This window comes from Mixophyes fleayi, chromosome 6, assembly GCF_038048845.1.
Source record: "Mixophyes fleayi isolate aMixFle1 chromosome 6, aMixFle1.hap1, whole genome shotgun sequence".
NCBI lineage: Eukaryota > Metazoa > Chordata > Amphibia > Anura > Limnodynastidae > Mixophyes > Mixophyes fleayi.
In genome coordinates this window covers 41,387,759-41,412,025 of record NC_134407.1, presented here as the reverse complement: position 1 = coordinate 41,412,025, position 24,267 = coordinate 41,387,759, and positions in this window count along the sequence as shown.

Sequence of the window (24,267 nt, the reverse complement as noted above, 5' to 3'; positions counted from 1 at the left end):
GGAATGCAAGAGCACTGTATGCTGGAGGAATGTAGGTGGATGTCAGCCTGATGACTAGGGAGAAAATTGCAAACTAACTGTTCAAATTATGATTATCACTATCCCCACTTTCAATGGCTTTATCTAAAGCATGCTCTATTGGAGGCAAAAACAATACGTGTAACACAGCTTTGTACTCAAGGTTACAAAGAAAACGAGAGGAAAGTACACAGAATGGCAAAACAAACAGCCGTACATGTTTCACACCCTTACAGACACTTCATCAGAGACTAATAGCTCTGTTGGAGCAACTGTACTTTGCTCCATTTATGTTTTACTAGCCGCTAACTTCAACACACCCTGAACTCACATTTTTATAGAGAGTATAGATTGCTGGGCTTTCCTTTATCCTTAATAAACTCTATCTGACCCCTCTTACTATGTCTTCCTCTTAATATCATCATTATAATTATCGGCAGAATAAGAATCTTGCATTAGCTTTCCCGCTTTGTGTAATTATATGCTTTTGCCTGCCAGCACTGTTAACTTAACTTTTTAATAATTGACAAGTTGGGGTTGTCTACACAAGCAATGCTAGTATATAAATGTTTATATTGTTGAGCAAATGCTGTTATTGTTGCTGCTTGTGAGTTTGTGCCTCATCAAGGTTGGACGGATTTCTGCTACAACTCACCTACATCCATTTTAATATAATTGCTTGCTAGACGGTGACCTTTCTTTACAGTCATGCTTTGGGTTTGGGCTTCTATCACAATCCTTTTCTGTTTCAGCAAGTTTAATTAATATTATTTTTAATAGAGCAAAAAAAAATCTCTGATATATTAGATGGTGCTGAAAAAGAGAACAATATTTCACAATGAATAATTCCAAAACAATGATAATTCTGGAGTATCACAGAACAAGGACAGAACAATTCTCACAGTGATCAATAGTTGACTAGCCATTAGCCAGTGACAAAACTGTATAGCCATTCCTCTGGTAACAAAATCAAGATAAAATTGTATGAATTTCAAATGTTGTACTGTAGCTGTAGCTGTATCTGTACTGTAAATTGCAGTATAAACATGGGCCTGATTTACAGTTTCCAGAAATTCCAATTGTGGGCTACAATAATCTGCTTTATGTTATTGATCAGGCAGAAAGGTTCAACTGTTGGACAGGACTTTCAATGTTCGAACTACAACTTAGAAATTGAATTAAAAAAATTATGATGCAAACAGGAATATAAAATGCTAATAGGAATATAAAAGGCTGTAACAAACCATTGTACTAATACAGTGTATAGGTGCTATAGGGACCCATGTAAAATACAACTACGCTTTAGCTCTCACATTGCAGGATCTGGACCTGCCAAAAAACAAACATGGAACAACACAGTTGAGAGAGCGCAAAGCATAGATTGTATAAACATAGAATTTATTAAACTGACATATCATAGATATCACGTATAAAACCTAGTAAAAATAATAGGACTAATATTGTATTAGTCTAAAAAATGTCCTGAATGTTGTCCACTGTGAAAACCGGTGTTAGAGTACTCAATTGATCCAAATCCAAATCTTAATGATATATAAGCGTCTAGAGAAATAATAGCAGAAAGTTCACCTTGGCTTGAGAGGTAGATGCACTTAAGCTGAAAATATAACACCTTTAGGTGTAAAAAACAGAACTCAGCGATCATGCATAGTGCACTTTAAACGATACACTTAGTTCTTCCGACATTTAAAGGCTGATTAAAGAGATGACAGGCAGTCTCAATGCAGCAGACCAATAGGAATAAATCTCCTCATTGCATTTGACAATTAGAATTCCACCAAACATGTAGAAAAATCACCAGATGCATTTCTCGGCGTATAGCCGTTTCATCAGAGGTACATATGACGTTATCCAATATGGACGCTGTTTATATGGAATGGATAGCGGTCACATGATTCCCAGCAACCACTCAGAATCCAGTAAGTCACATGAACCATTCTTTATTCATCATCATCATCATCATTTATTTATATAGCGCCAACATATTCCGTAGCGCTTTACAATTGGGGACAAATACAGTAAGAAACAAACTGGGTAAAACAGACAAAGAGGTGAGAAAAGTTTGAAAGTTTGTAGACCAGAGGAGAGTCTTATTGGGCGAGGCAGTGAATTCCATAGAGTGGGTGCAGCCTGAAAAAAGTCCTGTAACCGGGAATGGGAGGATGTAATGAGGGTGGATGAGAGACACAGATCTTGTGCAGAAACTCGTATCCTCTTGGAAGGAGGCAGATAGCAAACCAGACCCTTGGTCTTCTTAAAGCTTCATAAAGAACTGCAGCTGCCCCTACTAAAGACTGAAGACTTCCCAATAGTGAATCTTATGGGATTATGTCCTTTAATATCTTTGCACTGGAATTGACTTCATGCAGGGCCCTCTTAACAACTTCTTGGGCCCCCGGGCACAGCAGTGCACCGGGGCCCCTATATGCACATATATATATATATATATATATATATATATATATATATATATATATATATATATATATATATAAAATTATATATATGGGGGCCCGTCGGAGGCAGCAGAAAAAAAACAAACCTGGAATAAAAAAAAAAGACAATACTTACCTTGCGGTCAGCTGGCGATCTGGCTCCCTCCATGGTCTCCTCCTCCGCCGCGCTCCGCAATGGATGTCGGGCGGGCGTGATGACGTCATGCCCAACATGCACTGCGAGCGCGACGGAGGAGGAGACCATGGAGGCAGCCGGATCGCCAGCTGACTGCAAGGTAAGTATTGTCTTTTTTTTTTTTTTCCAGGTTTTTTTTTTTTTTTGCTGCCTCCGACGGGCCCCCTGGGCTGCAGGGCCCCTGGGCACCTGCCCATTGTGCCCAATGGGAAAGACGGCCCTGACTTCATGTCTAGGTGCGCCAGATGTGTTTCTAGCTTGACTATTTTTGGTACTAAAACAAAAGCTTGTTTTAGATTGATTGTAATAACAGCCAGATGACACTGCATGCTTATTTAGATATTTAGAAAAGACAAGCCATCCTTACATCACAACCTGATGGGATCTGTCTATCAACTGTATTGTAGTATTTAATTATAGCGTTGTGCTCCACATTTGCCAAAAATCCTTTCTTTCATGTTCTTTTGTAAATTGCCTACATGCTACATCACATACCATTACTGCTATGAAATGTTCTGCTGTGTGTACAGAATACAAAAGCATGCATTGTGAATTACCAGTGTTCTGTTGGTCTTTACATTTCAACATCTCAAGTGCCAGTTTAAAGCTAATAACAGTTATTAAATGTAAGTAAGTTGCTGAGTCTTTTGTTTTACTCTTAATGCTGAAACTTCTTTTAAGATGTCAAAACTTTGAGTTGTTTTTGTGGAAGTGGCTGCAGACTACCAATGTCATATATTTTTCTTATTTCACATGCTGATATATGAGAAACTATTAACGCAGTGTGTGCCACTCTTTAGATGAATATACAGGCACCTAAAATGGGAATTGGTGAAAAAGTAAATAGCATGTACCAAGGGGCAGGACAGTGCACTACTGAGTCCTACCACAAGAGGGAAACATAGATGCCGTTCCGGTCTGATCCCCCTACGCTCAATAGATTGGCTTTAATACAACCAATTTTGAGAGCAGGGCAGGTAACTCGGGAGGAGAAGGTACATCGGAGGAAGAAGTGTCCCTGCATTGCTGGCCCCCTTCAGATCCGCACCCTATAGCAGCCACAACCCCGCACCTGCTATTGTTGCATTCCTGAATGCACTGTATGATAACCAACAAATAGAGCAAATAGGTTCTGTAATGATTCAGATTCTTCAAAGTTTGAGAAATTATAACAGCAGAAACCAGATAATGAGCTAGTATATTTTGCCTAAACACTTGTCTTATAGCAGTAGTTGACATGACTACACTTTTTTTGCAAGAAATTTCTACATTGTTTAGTTTTATACAGTGACTCTTTGTGGAGTTTGTATGTTCTCTCCGTGTTTGTGTGGGTTTCCTCCAGGTGCTCCGGTTTCCTCCCACACTCCAAAAACATACTGGTAGGTTAATTGGCTGCTATCAAAATTGACCCTAGTCTGTGTCTCTGTGTGTGTGTGTGTGTGTGTGTGTGTGTGTGTGTGTGTGTGTGTTAGGGAATATAGACTGTAAGCTCCAATGGGGCAGGGACTGATATGAGTGAGTTCTCTGTACAGCACTGCGGAATCAGTGGCGCAATATAAATAAATGATGATGATGATGATGATGAAAAGTATTCCCCCATATGCCAGTTTTCACATTTTATTTTTATAGATATTAAAGGATTTATTTCAGGAATTCATAGTATCGATCCACACAACACCCTCCATTTCCATAGTTAGTAGAACAACTTTTTTGAAATATTGTTGATGTCCATCAGGTTGGATGGGGCTGGTGGTAAGATACCTTTACATGGGGAAGTCTGATTTTATTTTGTAAATAAAACAAGTTTTAATGAGTTTTACATATTTTTTGTTTATTTTTTTTTATAAATGTAATCTATTTTGACCCATTAGTGTAACTGGAAGCTCTAATCTGCATGAGCCAACAAGCCAGAGTTAAGCTGGGTACACTCTACAGAAAATTACTGCAGATGCAATTTCTGTAATGATTTAACCAATGACTGAAAGTCATGATGATCACACAGATTTGTGTACACACTAATGTGATTTACCGTCAGATCTGTGCTCTTCATCTCTCATAACCATCTGCTGAAAAGATTGTGACTCTGTAAACTCTATAGAGCTCTACCTACGCTGCCGGCCGTGAGTGCTTACACGTCCACATTTGCCCAACGTTGTTCCATCGTTGATCGTGAATTTTAGTCAGTTTATTAAACCAAATCAAGCAATGCGCTGTGCTGTGGTATGATAAAACATGATCGTAAGAGCTTACACACTAATGCAGACCCAGTGTTACGGCTAGCAGTTATTGACATAAGCTTCCAGAACTGGTAACAGAGGTCTTCGCCTATAGCAGCCACCTTTCCATAGGGCTTGTTGCACTCACAGGTACTTGGATACCCCCAGGTCTTAAATCCTAGTGTAGTGGAAGCTTATATGCAATACCGCAGCAGATGGATGGGATGAGGTAGCCAATATAGAAGAGGATGGTCAGAAGCAGAATGACGTCAGGGGGTCCGTAGCAGGCAGAATAGTCAGGCCAAAGGGGTCAGGGCTGGCAGGGAACAGGGATATCCAAACAGCAAAACCAAGGGTTAGGGCAATCAGAGAGCAAGCAGGGTCCAGAAACTAGCCAGGGCTCACAATAGGAGTCAAAGCAGAAATACAGCAGAGTATCCACAGCAAACACCGGAACACAGTAGCAGGTCAGCAAATGCACAGCATAAATGCTATAATCAGCAGGGGGGGGGGGTAAGCCCTCCCAGCCTTATATACATGAAGGAAACAATCAGGGGCAAAGGGGAACATATGGAGAAATCAGCCTCAGGCTGTAATATTTTGTGCACAGTTGCGCACGTGCCTGGGTATCCTTCCATGCCGGGATGCGGTGCTAAGAGTCAGAGTGTCCCGGACCGTTGCTTTGGTTATGGCCAGGACAGAGAGGAAGTGAAGTCACGGTCATCATGGTGACAGCCAGGACGCGGCCCAAGTGTAAACATTCAGCTGCATGGGCTAGGGGCACCGTTACAGCTCGTAACACCCAGAAGTCGTTTATCATGTGATTGACACGATAATTATGTGAAAAACCTGTAGTGTGTACCCATCTTAAGGGACTTGTTGATAAATGAATGATCTGAATGGAGCTACACACTCTCGGTTGATTCTTTCTTATTCTGAGGTGGGGTTCTGAGGAGAGCAGTTCACATCATCTCTTGGTTTCTTTTTAGTTTTATTCACAGTGTATTATGAGAATAAGGTTTCCATGTGTATTAAACATATCCTAAAGTTTACAAGAAGATTTTCCTTTTTGATTACAAATATTACAAATATGAAACATTTCCCTTTTGAATTAAAAATATTTTTTCTTTTCAAATTAATAAATTGGTGAACAAGAGTTGGAGATGTTTTTCTTTCAAGAAAAGCTTGTTTAGCAATTGTGTGCGATTTATCTGCCTTTTAATATTTTTTTAGTGTAATGAAACAGGGTCTTATGGACCTCTTACCATTATACTGGGATCTGCCGGGATGCCAAAGTTTCCATTCTAGGGTTACCAATATTCCTCATTATCCCACTGACCAGTGATACGAGGAAGAGTCCCATCATAGAGGCCTTACTCTGGCGCTGACATGAGAGGGGGCCCCCTGCTTCAGGTTACTCTATTAATATTAGGGACCAGCCCAAGCAGTCTTCCAGTCTAGCCGGGAATTTTTATGCTCATTGCTAAACCCATCTAATGAGAAACAGCACAGGCTCTATAGCCTTACTATGGCAGATCTGATCAAAATGTTTTGACTTATGCTTTTATAAGCCAAGATATTTATACTTTCAGAGCTTAAAGAGATATTTCATTTTTATTCACCCCCTATTTGTTGATATGTATAAAGTCCAGGACCTGATTATCCAAGAAGCTGACTAGGCTGCAGCCCTGGGGCAAGAATTTTGGGGAGCGCAAGATTTTTGGGGACACAAAATTGTGACAGGCAGAGGTGTAAACTGAAATTATTTTTAAAATGTAACAGAATTGTTGTTCTCCATAGTAAAAAGAAAACATGAAAGAAGCAAGTTTCTAATCTTGATGTATTGCCATGATAAAGGCTGGAGGCAATGAGCTATCCTCAGGGGGGAGCTTGAGTATAAGACAGCAGAGGAGCCAAGGACGGCAACAGGCGCAGATCTGACAAACCTCCCCCTCAACCTTCATGCCTGTGCCCTCGGTAGCTCTCGTTCACGCTTCCGTTCCGCTATACAGTACTGATTTTAATGAAAACTAAATGAATCACAAAGCTTGTTGTGACCCATTGAAAAAGCCAAGTGGAGCTGAGTTTCAAAAACACGTAAACATTGGTGTGTGGGGGGGGTGGATTTTAAATAAAAGACAAATTTGTTTTTACCTTTAGACAGTTGTGGAAGATGAGGGGGGACTACAAGCAAATTAGGGCAGCCTGAACCCTTAATCAGGCCCTGATAAAGTCTTTGGGCCTGACTCATCAAGGCACATATCTGCCGATTTTGAGCGTATCGTATGCAAAATTACTCATCACATGCCCAGAATCGAGAGGTGGGAAGTAAACGGGGTGGCGAAGGGCAAAACGTCAATCTACAGTAGGGGCGTGCCAAAATCAAGACTCAAGCGCATGCAGCCACGTCCGAATCAATCTCTGATTGTCTCAAAGTCACTTGTTTTCTGCCATATCTCTTGCTCTGGCTATAGGGCTAGTCTAAGTCCTGATCAGTAGTGATGACAGTCTCCTATGTATGCTATAACATGTGTTTGCAAACAATTTATTTTATGCTCAGCAAACATTAACAACATCCTAATAAATGTACTTCAAGGGAAAAAATTAAAAAATCTATTTTTCTTAAACTGGCTTGATCATTAATGTCTATATTATTAACAGGTGACATTAATGCAATATTTTTTTTCTGTGCGTTCTTTTGCAAATTTATAATCCACATAGGTATTGGACGCATTCTGCAGCCTCTTGTGTAATTAAAGCACAGCAGACCTACACCCATATTCAACAGCGCACGTTGCATGAGATCGGTGCCTTGATGAATTCGAGAGTACGCAAAGCCGAAATACTTTTGTTTAATATTATATGCGGGTTGTGCTCAGATCAGGTGTCTTGATGACTTAGACCCTCCGGGCCTGAGTCAATTAGGATAGTAAGACAAAAAAAGGAGTATTTGTTTTCCAGGACAAACCATTTTACAATGCAAGGGGTGCAAATTAGTTTATTATTTTGCACATAAGGAAAATACTGGCTGCTTTTTCATGTAGCACACAAATACTTGATAGCATTATTCTTACACTGAAATTTAAAGTTGATCTAGAACATGCCCTACCACAGCTATAAATCTGTCCTCACATTTTAAATTTACCTCCCCCTCCAATACAACATGGTTTTGACTAGGTGCAAAGTTACTCCTTTCTTATGCTTTGCTCTCCTTAATGACTCAGGCCCTCTGTATCTAAGTTACTTAAAAATAGCTTTGGTAATATGAGGATGACCTCTTTCAGACCATGACCAAATCTGACTTATTATAAATCATCTGTGATCTCATTAGTATGTTGCTTTTACACATAAAAGAGTTATGACCCTGGGGAAGAAGATAAATGTTTGGAAAAGCTGTGGAGGACATTAGTGTCAGTGAAGATGCCATTTATTTTATGATAATTGTTCCTCATGATGAATATGGTTTTGTTGACTAATGTAGAACACGTTGTATCATCACTTCAGTGGCAGAGAATACATTAGGTTGAAAGCACTATAAGAATAAATGCCAGATTTTTTTCAGCTTATCAAATGCAAGTAATCTGCACATAAAGGGAGCCAAATGAGCCATTATTCATTAATATATGAGATAATGACAGAGTTAACCTATGAATCTCATTGACCCAGGTCAGATTTGAAGATATGCCTGAATGTTAATGGTTCCTTCCATTGCCTTCAGTTCTCTCCCTTCTTGTTATGCTGCCCATTTGCCACTAACTGTACATTTCCATATTATAATGACATTTTCGCTGACAATCTGATTTTATGGTGTTGTCACTGATATAATCAGCACAGGTTTTGGTCAGGGTGAGTCATTGAAGTTGAAGTTAAACTTACATTTTGTTCCACCGGCCCTGGTTCCTATTCATTTTTGGATTTTTGATTAACTCCAGAGAGACACTTATTTTGCTCTATATGTTGGGGTATGTGATGATAACATTGGGCCTGAGTCATTAAGGAGAGCAAAGGAAACAAAAGGAGTAACTTTGCACCTTGGCAAAACCATTTTGCATCGGAGAGGGAGGTAAATTTAAAATGTGAGGACAGATTTATAGTTGGCATGTCCTAGATCAACTTTATATTTCAGTGTACAAATAAAGTTATCAAGTATGTGTGTGCTACATGACAAAAAAGGCAGTATTTTCTTTATGTGCAAATTAATAAACTAATTTGCACCCCTTGCATTATAACATGGTTTCTCCCAGATCAAATGTACTCCTTTCTTTGCCTTGCTTTCCTTAATGACTCGGGGTCATTATGTTCACAACTCCTGTTCATGAATTACTGTTATTTAACCCCTTCACTTCTACGGACAAGTTTACCATGCCCTCTATATATACTATATTCTATAACGATGACCTCACAGAGCATTCATTGTGTCCCCACCCCCACACATACCCTCCTGCACGAGAGGGAAAGAGCCCAGGGATACGGGGGTCTCTAATCAATTGACAATAAACATCTACACTACAGCAAATAAGTAAAGAGTCCTGGGATTGATGTAGCCTCGAAAAGAGCCTTGGGGCTAGATTTACTAAACTACGGGTTTGAAGATGTGGAGATGTTGCCTATAGCAACCAATCAGATTCTAGCTTTCATTTTGTAGAATGCACTAAATGATAGCTAGAATCTGATTTGGTTGCTATAGGCAACATCTCCACTTTTCCAAACCCGCAGTTTAGTAAATCTAGCCCTTGATCTCTCCCACCATGGCTGCTATTAGTACTGGGGTTTTTGGAGAATGTCCTCTTTCATACATTTATGCTTTTTAGCACATAATTTCCTATGATCACTTGTGGAGTACCCTCTACAATGCAGCAAATAAAATAGAGGGAGTATGCATGTAAATTTGCACACAAAAAAAGAAAATAAAAAATATGTTACCACTTTTTTTTAGAATACCTTGAGCTATTCAGCAGTCCTCAGAAATAAGGTATGATCTGTGTGTTCACTGCACAGAAAAATGACTTACATTGATGTTGCCATGTGACCAGTCCAAAAAGAACTAAAATTAGCTCAGCACGGGAATTAAAAAAAAGCCTAAATAAATAGAAAAACATGTTTAATACTAACCTCACAATGTTGGTCAACACTTCTGTTTAGCATAGACACACTCCCTATTTTGCACTACAATGCTTATCAGCTACATAGTTTGAAGTTCCATAATATACTTAGCTTTACAGCTGCTATTTGCCCTTGTAATTTTTTTTAAGGACAACACTTATGGACCACATATGTACTGCATTTTAAAGGTGCCTATGAAGGGTATGTAGGAATGTCCTATAGTTTCCATGTTTTTACCACTGGAAATCTTTAACTCGGAATGCCTACATTTCTATATTTCCGACCACTCATTCATCAAGATTAGCAGGAATAGTGCGGATAACAATCTATTAGTTTCCCCCATTCTGAGCTACATTCACCACTTGGCGATTGCAGCCTATTGTGTCCTGCAAATATGGTTCATTGTAACCTGTGAAGAAATTGCCAGCGATACACACTCACAGAAGCCTGGAAGAAATGGCTTGTGTCCACATTCTGTCCAGCGTTTATTCTGAATGGTTATGTGTAAAGTTACCATTCTCTTCACTAAATCCATTAAATCCAATTTGCAGAAAAAATCATGTTGTATTCACCATGGGAGCAGAGAAATGCCCAAATGTGGGCAGTGCCAGATTAAGGGCCATATGGGCCAACTATGAAGGACAAATTGTGGCCAGCATCATGGAGGGCTCTGGAAGTGCCTCTCTCCAACCACCTCCATCTATGTCTCCTCTTCCCTTACGTGATGCACAATCTACTAATTGGTTCAGGCAGCATTTAAGGAAGAAGGTAATAACGAATTAAAGAAATAGAAAAGGTCTACATGAAAACACAGAGTAAGTGTTTCACCAAAAGGGAAACAACCTTGGTAGAGAGGCACTATCACCTCTTGGAGAACATCACAAGTCTCTATTGGATACACTTGGACAAGGTTTCCATTTCAAGTGGAACTCACCTCTGAAGTCTTCCCCTGAGCTCCTCAAATCCCCATGGGAGGAGCCGATACAGCCGGACATGTGCATCACAGACATCGTGGTTTGTACTGAATGGTGTTTGTCTGATGTAGATACACTACAACGGTATCACAGTAACGTCTCTTAAATGGCCAAAACAACAGCACAAAAATAAGAGAGGGGGTTCCGAGTGCATGCATGCTGCTCATGGGTCCATTTGTAATCCAGCCCTATGTGTAAGAGGACTATAATTCATATAATTAGAACATAGATTGGCTTTCTCTGGCTACACAGACTTCACATCTTATGGTTTTGCTAGTTATATTTCAATTGTGAGACTTCTATGGAATTTCTTCCATTTTCCTCAGTTGCACTATATGAAATTGTTTTGGGTTTTTTTTAAAAAAAAAAAAAACAAATACAAAATTTGTATTGATATAAATTGCTGTTTGTTTTAAACATATTTATTGTTATTATTCTGATATTCACAAATAAACAGTTTACTGATGTACCAAGTTACAGAACAAATAAGATGCTTTTACTTGGTATACATACTTACCCAAAAAAATGTTGAATATACCGTTTTCATATTGTGTGGGTGGTATACAACACCAGGGCCGTCACTAAGACTGTGCGATAGGGGGCGACCATCCAGAGCGCAATGCTGAAGGGGAGTACAGTTTATGATTATTTTAGCTTCATTTGTTTAAACAATAAGGGCTTGGTGGGGTGCACTTTTCTTTCTCGGCCCAGGCGCTAAAATTTCAAGTTACGGCTCTGTACAACACTATCGCCCGTCATTTCTCTTCACATATAACATCCAGGGATAGCTTCCTAAACAGCAATGTTAACATAAAAATCTGATGGGTGGCAAACATGGATAATCGCAAGCTGATACGCTGATATACTTTGTACTGCGGTGAGTTAAGTAAAAATAAATAGAATTTAAGCCCCCAATTTATTTGGAGGGTTGTATTTAAAATAAATTGCCCAGGGTATCTGCTTGGTGTATGCGGCAGGTGAATGGACTTTACAGCCTTGAAAGCTTGCAATGACTAAGACAGTAGTTTGCTATTAAAGTTATCACTTCTAAACTAATTTTGCTTTATATTTTTCTCTCATCTTTTTTTGCTGAGCACCACGAAAGGGCGTAAAAAAGAGTTAAACTGTGCAAGTTACAAGTTGTTCTCTTCTTAAATGTAATAACATCAACTGCAATAATTACAAACAATGAAAAATAGTAGATCATACTGTGTGCACAGCTGAATGAGAAAATAGTAATTATTTTCAACTTTAATTATTTACATATAGATTGATAGTGTGTGTTGTTCTGCTCTGGGTATATATATATATATATATATATATATATATATATATATATATATATATATATATATATATATTCATATTCAAGCTATTACCTCTAAGAACATTCCATCCAACCTTAACAAACAACTGCTCATGTTTCAGTTTATCCAGCTTGTACTGGCATCCTAACTTCTAATGCTCCACTGACTCAGCGGCCCCAGAAATAGCTATGTAACATGTTCCACGTTAGGTGAAGTACGACATCAGTCATATTTAATGTCACTGCCTGATTCTTTTGGAATGAACTTTTTTTTTCTTGTCCCACAATTAGCATCGCAAGATTTAATTATATAAATTCTTTAAATCAGTCAGATACAAAACTAACATTACAGGGGGAAAATGTAATTTAAAATATGTTAATGTGTTGACTGGAGTGGCGAGACAAAGCTGTGCTGGCACCAAAGGTGAAACTGGTATAAAATGCCCCCTCCAGTAGAACATGAGATTTACACTATTACCATTCACACATTGTATCCAACAGTGCCCCCACATTATACCATATGTCCCATATCACTACAGCTGTATACCCTCTGCATATACCTGCTCATAGCTCTTATTCATCATACTAGCCAGTCCTGTGCAACCACTGATTATCAAAGCCCTAAAATTCTCTTAAATAAATCAGCAATGTCCCTGTTATTGTATGAGCTCCTTACTCCCAGTCCCAGTTACATGAGTTTTTCAGGCTCCTTTGCACATTAATACCAGCCTTGTATACGTTTGAATATGCCAAACATGTACCACCATCCATTACTCCAGCTCTATGCCCTCAGTGAATGCATTGACTAAAATGGACAACAATTTGATTACTGGCAATCTGAAGGCTATTACTCGTATCTAATTCCCTTTGACCTCACTGCTGCATTCAACACTGATGACCACTCACTTCTCATATAAATGCTCCATTCCTTAGGGGTTTAGGACACTGTCCTATCCTGGTTCTCATCTTACTTATGAAAGGTTCCTACCTTTTTTTTCTGGATCTACTTCATCTCTACCCCTCTATCAGTTCAACTACCACAAAGCACGATCCTGTCCCCTCTGGTCTTCTCTAACTATATCACTGCTCTTGGAAAAATAATAAGCTCCTTTTGACTTTCAATATCATCTCTAAGTGGATGATGCCCAGATATATCTTCTTCAGATCTTTTACCCTGTGTTAGCCTGTAAACACAGGGTAATAAGCAAACATCATCATCTTGGAGCTTACAATAGCAAATAATTAGACAATATCAACAGATACCTCTCTTTCTGACGACACAAAAATAAACCCTACCCCTCAAGCTCACTGTCTAAATGTCATCCTCGACATCCTTGACTCAGAAATATTCTTTGTTCCCCACATCCAATCTGTTTCAAAATTCTGTTACCTACATCTAAGAAACATGTCCAGAATATGCACATGTCACACACTGTAATGTATGCACACCCAGAAGGTTTAATGTGGGCACTCCTAATCTCTTGTACTGACAACTACAATTATCTTCTTCCCCTAATCAGACTCTCATCCCTTCAATCCATTTTGAATGCAGCAGCTAGATTAATTTTCCTTGCAAATTGAGAGAGCATTGCAGCAGTAGAAGAACAGTCCCTAAATTGGTTGCCTGTACAATAGGGAATCTAATATATAATACTTCTACTAACATGCAAAACCTTTAACAAAATTGCACCAACATACATATCTGAACTTGTCCCAAAATATCTTCCAACTCATCCCCACTCATTACTTGCTCCCATTCCCAGTCACATGATTTTGTTGGGCTACACACACTCTGTTGAATTGTCTCCTTAATACAACAAAAATGACCCCTAGTATGCAAATTTTCGAGCTTTCCCTGTAAACTCTCCTCTTTAGGTAAGCTTACCAAATTCCTAAACCACTTTCATAATCTTCCTGTGTTATTCTACCTGATTTCCAGCCCTACATGTTTCACTGAAAATACGTATATTTATTTTCTTTCTATGCTCAAAAATCCTTCTGACCCCAAACCAGCTATGCTGATCGCTTAGCCCCACTAAGCACGTTTTCCCATTGCAATCGGGCTGGACAAATATCCACTAATTGGCACTTAACCCCTTGTACTGAAGTCCTATTTTCCTATAGGTTGTAAGCATGACCCTCCTACTCCTTTGTCTGTATTGATTTATTGCTGTGTTAGTTCACAATTGTAAAGAGCTGCAGAGTATGCTGCCACTATATAAACACATCTTAATAAATAAAATATAATTCATGCCTTGTGCGTATTGAAGTGGGCACGTGATTGACATTCAATAAGGACATACGGCTGGTATAATCCAGAGGACTGGTATAATGAATAGTGATACCGGGTTGGCTTGTTTAAATGTTCACTAGACTTGTATCAATGACATAATCAAGCTGGTATGATAGTGGGGACATGACTGATACAAATTGAGAGTATCCGTTCAGGTCAGTTCATTATCAACTAGTGCCCCTTCCATGATGCCAGCATTGTACCCCTTCATTATACAAGGCATGAGACCCTTTAATATCCAAGTCCTGTGCCCCTCCATAAGACAAGCCTCTGCCCCTATTTCATTATGCCTGTGTGAGCCCCCATATTACTTTCATTGACTTTGAAAGGCACCACAGTGCTCCACAGCGCCACACAGTGGGCAAACCAAAGCATTTACAAGCCAGACAAAATAAAAGCAAATGTGAAAACAAAGGGTAGCTTATAAATAGCATACAAACTAGAGGGAAAAAGGCAGAGTGGAGACAAGAGGAGTGTTGCTTAGAGTGAAGATTGGGGCAGTACCAAGGGTAGTTTCTGTTATAATAGTAAAACTTTAGGCACCTATAGTTCACACCAGCATGGGGTTTCTTTCTTACTGTTCCAACGGCTATCTGCCTGGTCTAGTGTTATGTACCTCTAATTATGTAGGGCCTGATTCATTAAGGAAAAGAAAGCAAAAAAAGGAGTAACTTTATGGTACAATATGGGTAGTGGAGATAGGTGGAAATAGTGTAGGCTCTAATAAAGAGGTGGGTTTTCAGAGAGTGTTTAAATATTTGAAGGTTGAGGAGGAGTCAGCTATGTGTCTCCCTTTCAACATGCCAACCCTGAATCACCATAATTGTACTAGCCCTAAGCCTTATGCATTATGTCAGCTTAGATTCCCTCTGCAGTAAGCCTACAGCAGGGGCGGGCTGGGCCGGGGGGCAGCGGGGCATCGGCCCCCCGGGCTGCTCAGACTTTCTGCTTTTAGGGCCGGCCGGCCGCCTCCCGATACAATTTCCCCGGTTTTTTACCTGCGGCCGCATCTGATGACATCAGATGCGGCCGCGTCAGCGCACAGGCGACCGCATCCCGTGTAATAAGATGCGGCCGCATCCCGTGTAATAAGATGCGGCCGCCTGTGTGCCCCCCGCCTGAAGTCTCCCAGCCTGGCCTACAGTGTCCCTTCAATAAGCCAACCCTGTGTACAACATTTTCACAGCCTTTTGCAACTATTCTGTATTTCAGTAAAGTTCCTCACTTTAAAATACAAGCCTTGCACCCACGTCAGTATGTCAACTCTGATACCTACTTCATTATGCCAGTGCTGCACCTCCAATTTCATTTTTGCTCATGTTGCTTTGCCCTCTGGATCTAGCAGTTGTTTTACTAAACAAGGGGACAAAGTGATGTCTTGCACAAGTGCACATAGAATGTGTTCTGGTCCAATCAGATTCTACTATCATTTTCTAGAATGCACTAGATAAATGAGAGCGAGAATCTAATTGGTTGCTATGGGCAACACCTCCACTTTTGCTTTTTAGAAGTTTAGTGAGTCTACTCCTAGATGTGTTAAACCTTTGCAATCCTGTCTTATGGGACAATTCACAAAAGATTTGAGTCAATGAAGCCGTTTTTAATAAATACTGAAAAGTAAAAAAAATAGGCTAGAAAATGGCTGTTGAGAAAATGCTATTTGTCTTGTGGCAACAACGTCTTATCTATCGACAGGACTTGACCACCAGAGATATTTACCAATACACACTTCTGGGTCTTGAGTTGTCTCATCATATCCCTCCTAAACTAAGCCCAATACCTAAATTATCTAACTAACTACAGTTGATTGTATGATGATATTCCTGTTGAATCTAACCTATGACTATGAATGATATTGGAGAAGTTAACTGATGGCCTTATCAAGGTGAACAGGGCAGGTGCTGATGTGGTCACTGCTTCTGTAGTCTGATGTTGGTGGGTAATGTAAAAATTAAAGTTATAGTTAAGCCTTTTTACATGGTGCACTACTGATCCCAGCAAACCTTAGCCGCCTTAAAGGGTTTGAGTATGCTGTTGCTTGTAGTACAGCTGCCAGCATACCCATGGCTACCTTGCTAGTGACATGCTGATGGTGACTGAAGAGGACTTTGCAACATTCAGGGCACAGGGTACAATCCCGGGAGCAACATCTTTATATACTGAATGCTTAATGAAGGCTTTTGTTTGAGAGTAAGGAAAAAGATATACGATGGAATAAGATTCGGTTGGGATATGCTGTTTTAAGAAATCCATTTCCTCTTTTATTGCGTGAGATGCATTGAAGGCACAATCCTTTACTAAAATCTGTAAGTGCAATACCAATTGGTGGAGTGACACTCACCTATGGGGATCATTGCTGCAAATTTATAAAAGTCCATAATCTTTATTACACAAAGGAATTCTGTTAGGATCTTCATTCAATAGATTTATTTATGTTTATCTGGAAACATTACACTATATTGCTGTTTTTTTCTGAATTTTTTTTATGTTCATATTATTTGAGTATACCCTTCAAGAGGATTCATACAGTGATGTGATTCTGCACTCACAGACCTTCACATATTTGACATTGTTACATGAACTTCACAATTCATGTATCGTATCGTCATTGTTTGCCTATGTTCTACTTTTAGAGTGTTATGTAGAGCTAATAGAACTTTACAGGCCTGATTCATTGAGGAAAGTAAGGCAAAAAAAGGAGTAAGGTTTCTCCTGTACAATCCATGTTACAGTTAGAGATGCTCAGGCTCGGTTCCTCGGAAACCGAACACACCCGAACTTAGGGGATCTGAGTACTGAGCCGAGTCGGCTCGGTACTTTTGCGCTTTTTCGGATTCCAAAACGAGGCAAAACATCATCGTGAGTGACGCCGTCAGATCTCGGATATCGGCTCTCGCTGGTTTTGGAATCTATAAATAATGCCCCCCACGGCGATCTAGCGCCATTTGAGAGAGGGATACAGAAGGGGTAGCATAGAGTGTAGAGCAGTTGGGCAGGCAAAATTAGAGAATTGAAAGAGGAGGGTGGTAGCAGTGTTAAAGAAAGTAATCAGTGACATTCAGGAGAGCTCCATAGCTCCAGTGTTAAATCTCATTGCAGAAAAAAACAAATACTATTGCTGCTGGCAGGGTTTGTGTAATTCTGCAGTCCAATTCTACTGTGTTATATAGATAAAACACAGAAAGGAGAGCTCCAGTGCTAAATCTCATTGCAGAAAAATACAAATAATAGTGCTTACAAGGTTGATGTAATTCTGCAGTCCAATTCTACTGTGTTTTATAGGTAACACACAAATAGGAGACCTGCGTTGCTAATTCTCATGGCATAAAAATAAAAAACCTAGTGCTGTCGGGGTTGGTGTAATTCTGCGATAAAATTCTACAGTGTTATATAGGTAACACAAAAAGGAGAGCAAATTGTCATTGCTGAAATACAAATACTAGTCCTTTCAGGCTTTTCTTCTGAATTTGCACCAAAAAGTGTACGGTGTTATATACACCCAAAGACAAGAGCTCCATTGCTAATTGTCATTGCTGAAATACAATTACACTAGGCCTGGCAGGCTTGGTCTTCTAAATCTGCAGTCTTTGTTTGAAAGTGTATGAAAATAATATTGTGACCTGTGAGGTGGTCAGAATTGACTGCAAATGACTTGAACTTAGTGTTATTGAGGTTAATAATAATATAGGATCAAAAAATGAGCAAAATTATGTGATTTTAGCATATTTTAGCAATTTTTCGTAAAAAAAAATAATAAATAAATAAAAAAAAACTACAGATCCAAAACCAAAACCAAAACCAAAACACGAAGCTAATCCAGATCCAAAACCAAAACCACTTCACGGGGGTCAGTGAGCATTTACCTCCCCCCTCCAAAAAAACATGGTTTTGCCAAGGTGCAAAGTTACTCCTTTTTTTGCTTTCCTTTCCTTAATGAATCAGGCCCTACATAATTAGAGGTACATAACACTAGACCAGGCAGATAGCCGTTGGAACAGTTAGAAAGAAACCCCATGCTAGTGTGAACTATAGGTGCTTTAAGTTTTACTATTATAACAGAAACTACTAAGACTAAAATCAAGTGTGAATTTGTTTGATCTACTACATTAGGCCCACAGATCCGTAATAGCTCAGAGAAACAACTATACTAAGACTGGGACATTACCCAATAAATATTGTGAAAACTACTTTGACTCACACTTTATAGACTAATTCTGATGGGTAGTCACACTCAGGACTGCATATTGAATGAAACACAGATTTTATTATTATCGTAGATTTGTAAAGCGCCACAGTGCTCCGCAGCACCGTACAGCAGGGAAAACAGTACATACATAAAACAGGGACATACAAGGTAGACAAAATAAATACATGAAAACAAAGGGTATGAGGGACCCTGCTCAGCAGAGAGCTTACATTGTAAGTGGAAGAGGGCACAGCTAAAAACCAGAGGAGCAAATGTGGCTCAGAGTGAAGATTGGAACAGTTGTGAGGGTGCATTAGTGTGAATAGTGTTATCAGGGATAAGGTCACCTCTAAAAAAGAGATGGGTTTTTAGAGAGAGAACGTCTAAAGATTTGAAGGCTGTGGGAAAGTCTGACTGAGCGTGGCAGGGAATTCCATAAGTGGGGAGCAGCACAGGAGAAGTCTTGTAGACGGGAGTGAGAGGTGGTTACCAGAGATGAGACAAGGCGAAGGTCAGACGTAGATCTAAGAGGGTGGGAGGAAGAGTATTTTGATATGCGATTTGAGATGTATGTAGGGGTAGTGTTGTTGAGGGCTTTGTAGGTAAGCGTGAGTAATTTGAATTACTTAGATATAATATAAATTATATGAAAATAAAATTATTATGATTTAAATTAGATATAATTTGAAATGTGCAAGAAGATTGAAACAATCGAGCTTCATTCATGCACAGTGTTATGATTGGTAACTATTTGCCACCTTTTTGCTACATTGGTATATGAAGGAGATACAGTCATGTCTTAAACTTGATAACGTATCACTTTTAAACTGATTTTGTTGCTGACATTAATAAAACGAATCACTCACAAGTTACCTTCTAGACATACTGGATATTACACTTACTGATGACCTTATTTGCGCCAGGGGTTTTAAAGAGTCTGTCATTATTTATTGTAGCTGTCTGCCTATGTTCTACTTTTAGATCTAGTGTTAGCTGGGGCTGAAGCATTGGGGCCCAGGCCTTTGGGGGGCCCAAGCTAGGGGCCAGTGGGACCAAGCTAGTTAAAATAAAGAGCAGACATTGTGCGACCCCACTGACATCCAGCTGGTGCACAGGGAGAGAACAGCGTAGCCGTCCTCTAGCCGCGGGGCCAGTGATCACTCTCTGCGGCCCTGGATTAAGTCTGCAAGAAGAAGGTCATAGATGGGCTTCAGGTTTCTCTAGTTTGTGCGGTATTTAGAGGAGACACCTGAGGAGTTGTGTATATGGTTAAATAAAAGAAACAAATAGCCAATTTAATTGAAAGAAAAAAAAGCTATGAAACCATAAAATTAATAAGAATCTATCTTACAGATACCTGCTTCAGATTAGTAAATATAACATTCTAGAGATAGTAGCTGGTTTAATTTCCTGTTATACTCTGCTGTTGTGATGCCTCTGAAGAAATAATGTTTCATGAAAGATCTTATTCAAGTAAATTTAAGTTTCAATACAGATGAAGCTTCTAACAATTGTATTTTAGGACAAATATTTGGGGTAGCACTGTTTGCATGTAAGTAACCTCTATTTGTCACAACACAAATGTAAAGAATTGAACTACGAAATTAAAATTTCCCGTGGTACAGGCACATCACCAAAACATGAAAATTTGTTTGGTCGGGATTAGGAGAAAAGCATCCAGTCATGAAGTGGTTAACAGGGAACATCTTTGTTTATTTTGAACAGAGCAATAACAAGTTCATACAGACCATACTTGCCAACTTTTCCTCGTTGGCTTCAGGGAGATCCCAGGGGAGGTGGGTGTGCGGGGGTGGAGCTTGACAAATTGCATCATTTTGGCCCCGCCCCTAAACGATTTTCACAATTTTGGCCAATTATAGCAGGGGGTGGGGCTAAGATGACGCGATATTTGCATCATTAAGCCCTGCCCCCACCACTTATCTATGGCGGGGGCAAGAACCGAGAGTCTCTCGGACATTCCGGGAGAGTAGGCAACTATGCGTTAAAAGCAGCTAATGAATCTCTAGAGACTGAAGTGTCTGTTACATTTCTGTCTCCTTTACTGAAGTCATGTTCTCTTACTTGTCAGTCTTGGTCTCCATGAAAATGGCCACCTCCATAGGCATCAATACATGGACATAGGACACAATTTCTGAACTGTGTCATCATGCCACAGACGGCAAAGCCAAATACGTCTTGTACTGGCTCAACATCAGGGAGAATGCCAGACTCTTCTGGGAGTGAGGGAGATCACCCCTATTTCAGGGAGTCTCCCTGACATTTAGGTAGAGTTGGCAAGTATGATATAGACTTGCAATTGGTTTCTTGAGCTTATTTCACAGTGTCTGTGTACATGGAAAAGAGGCGTTTTGAGGGAGATCTTTTCAATATATCATGAATTGTTTAGCAAATAATCAAAACTTTGTTTAAGGGGGAAGTATCAGGTTTTTTTTATAAGAACAAATCCAGTATTTATTTTATAGTGCATAATGCTGCAATGTTACATATTAGTTTGCCTATACAGCACACAAAATGACTCACACAAAGCTTTATCACTTATGACAGACAATGCTGACCTCAAGTGGAGAAACCTATACTATCACATAAAATGTGTATATGTTCTTTTTAGTATAAGCAAAGTGTTTTCATAAACTCTAGTCCTGAGAGTTTACATGTGAAAACTTCCATACTTTCAATTTATTTAAACGTGAGACCCAGCGAGAAGGTAGCACAAGGGAGGGAGTAGGCGCACATCATGATGAAGGGCGAAGACATGAAGAGCCCCTAAATGGCTAAGCAGCCAACCCCCGACATTGAAATTGCCACTGATGTCAGGATGGCAGAACAGTTCCCCTGAATCAGAACTACCCTTCCTAAATTGGGACAGTTGGTAAGTACCATTTTCTGACCTCTGGTTAGCTGAGTAGTGTCCCCAAGGTCAATCAGAACCAAAATAATAAATCTCAGAGCTGCTGTAAATGAATCAGGCTGAAATACTGTAGAAACAGAGGAGCTGAGCATAATATTCATCATGGAACGTTATGAAGACTTGGAAGGCAATTTCATTTATATACCTGGTATCAAAATTCTATTTTAATAGGCTTCATAATAATCATGCAGGAAAACACAATAAAAAGCGATTTGTAAAATGCTGTAACCGTGAAAACAGATAATTCAAATTATTTATTCTGCATTGTATCAGAAAAATATGCAACTGCAGAATATAAACATAGACATGCTTCACTTAAAAGTATTTCATCTTTCTTGTAACACTAGGAATCAGTTCCTACCTGCTGGGTGTTTTCTCCTTGTAATCGATCCGCAGATAACTTCTGAAAGTTCTTCAATATATATAATAAGAGTGCATTGCACAGAACCTGCTCCTCTTGTACTTTAGCACTGAATGGGACCCTGTGCATTGTAAGAGAGAAAATGACATATGTATGTAACTAAGAGATGCGCTCATGCGTTCCTGTGTATGTTATGTATACCTTAGTGACGGTAACTGGTTCCTAATTAATATATTGCAAAATCCTCCTTGGTGGTGCTTTGTATTTTGTGTGCACCTACACCAAAGTGAATGGGTTTGCAGAGTCAGATGGCAGTGTTTGAGGAAGAGCAGACATTTGCACCAGCCACTGGGAGGCGCTGGGTGGAGTAAAGGCATTCCTTGTACAGATTAGGCACACAGGTGAGGCTAGTTTTGTTGAGCAGTGCAAAAGGATTTCAATTTGTGAAATGAAATTACTGAAATAAAATAAAGAGGTAGAGAGGTAGACAGTAGGCATTTTTAGGGTCATTCCTTGCTGTTCGGAGGGGTACATGGTCATTTTGATTTGAGCGCTAAGCTGGAAGTGGCCAGGCCTCTTCCTATACTTTTAATAACATGTATATTACGCCTTCCAGTTGCACTTGAGCACGGATTTGCATTTCTAGGCACACTTTGCCCAATGTGAACAAAACCCGTAAACATAGTTAAATTGCAGAAAGTAATGAACGCCAGACACAGTTCTTACACCAATGTTGGGCTGGATCTAAGCTGATGGTTATCACTATCAGTTTGTGACTTACATCAGTGATCCAGCACCCGCAGGTTCCCGTCTCCTGACAGGAGCATCTACGTCTGAGGCTCAGTCTACATAAGTCACATTTGTTCTAATACACCCTTAAACACAAACGCAAAAGTAACTAGTGTTTTGGGAGGTACAGATGGTCCCAAATAACATAATTCTCAGCTATTTACTGGCTCACTTTGGAATATGATTATTGATGCGTAGGAATATATGTCACATAGTTATTTAATATTGTGTAATTACTGAGGGTCACAACAGAGATTATTTGATCTAAAAACAGCAAAGTATGCTAGTCAAAATATTCAGGACCTTGACATGAACTATAATGCTTTCTCTCAGCCAGATATTGCTAGGTATCCATAATAAAAATTAATAGCAAGGGACACGAGAGCAGAGATAGATATGTTATCTGAGCGCAGAATAATGATGGGATTATAATGTACTATGTATGAGGATGTACAGGTTTTTTTTCTCTTTCCACTCTGAATCTAGTACTAATGATTGCCTGACATACAGCATGAAACATGTGTGGTGTTGTAGCTATTTCAAACATGTGCTAAATGTTTTTTTGTGCACTTGTATGGTCCTTTATTACATGCAGATCGAAGCCACTGGATCAATAAAGAAACGTGCGTTAACATGATTGCATAGACATCTATTTCTATGGACCTCATTGCACTGGTTTTATGTGGTAAAAACACCTTTTCAGATAATCCCCCTCCCCCTGTAATTACATGGATTAATCTCTGCAATGCAGGCTCAGGTCCATGTAAAGGGGTTTGTGGAGTAATCTCTTTATGGTAACGGATTACACCAGGGCGGGCTTGAAACTTATACCGAATGAATTCAACCAATACAGCACGAATGGATCTAAGTGTCCCAGGTATTTTCCTCCATATCCAAACTGCTGTTTGAGCTTATATATTATTACTGCTGCTATAAAATAATTCGCTGCCTTGATTTAGTTGTTGTACAGCCAGTAGGGACAGTGATTATGGTCAGAGCTTGATACATTTGAGTGGCTGACACTTCCATCTGGTAAGTGCTACCCTGTGTATATTGGCGTGATAGGATCTACTTATTTACTCTAAAAATTGAGCTGCTTCTTTTTTCTCCATAATCCGCTATGAACGCCCTATTGTGCAGAACTGATAATATCAGAGATTGTAGTCTAAAAGAGGCTATGTGGAGCAAAGCTCCTTAATCCAGAAACAGAGCACAGCTCCCTGGGGTTGATTGGTTTAATAAACGAACAAGAGGAAGCTGCGCCTGTGTATGTTTGTAGCCTGTGGATCATATATGAGAATGCTGGCCTAATACCGGCCCTTGGCACCGTCGATGCACCTCCTGTACAAATACTGGTTACTCAAACAGTGATGACTATATAGTGTGCTGTATAAGGGTATAAAGCTGACGGTTACTAATGAAAAAAGCTGTAGATGCTGGTCA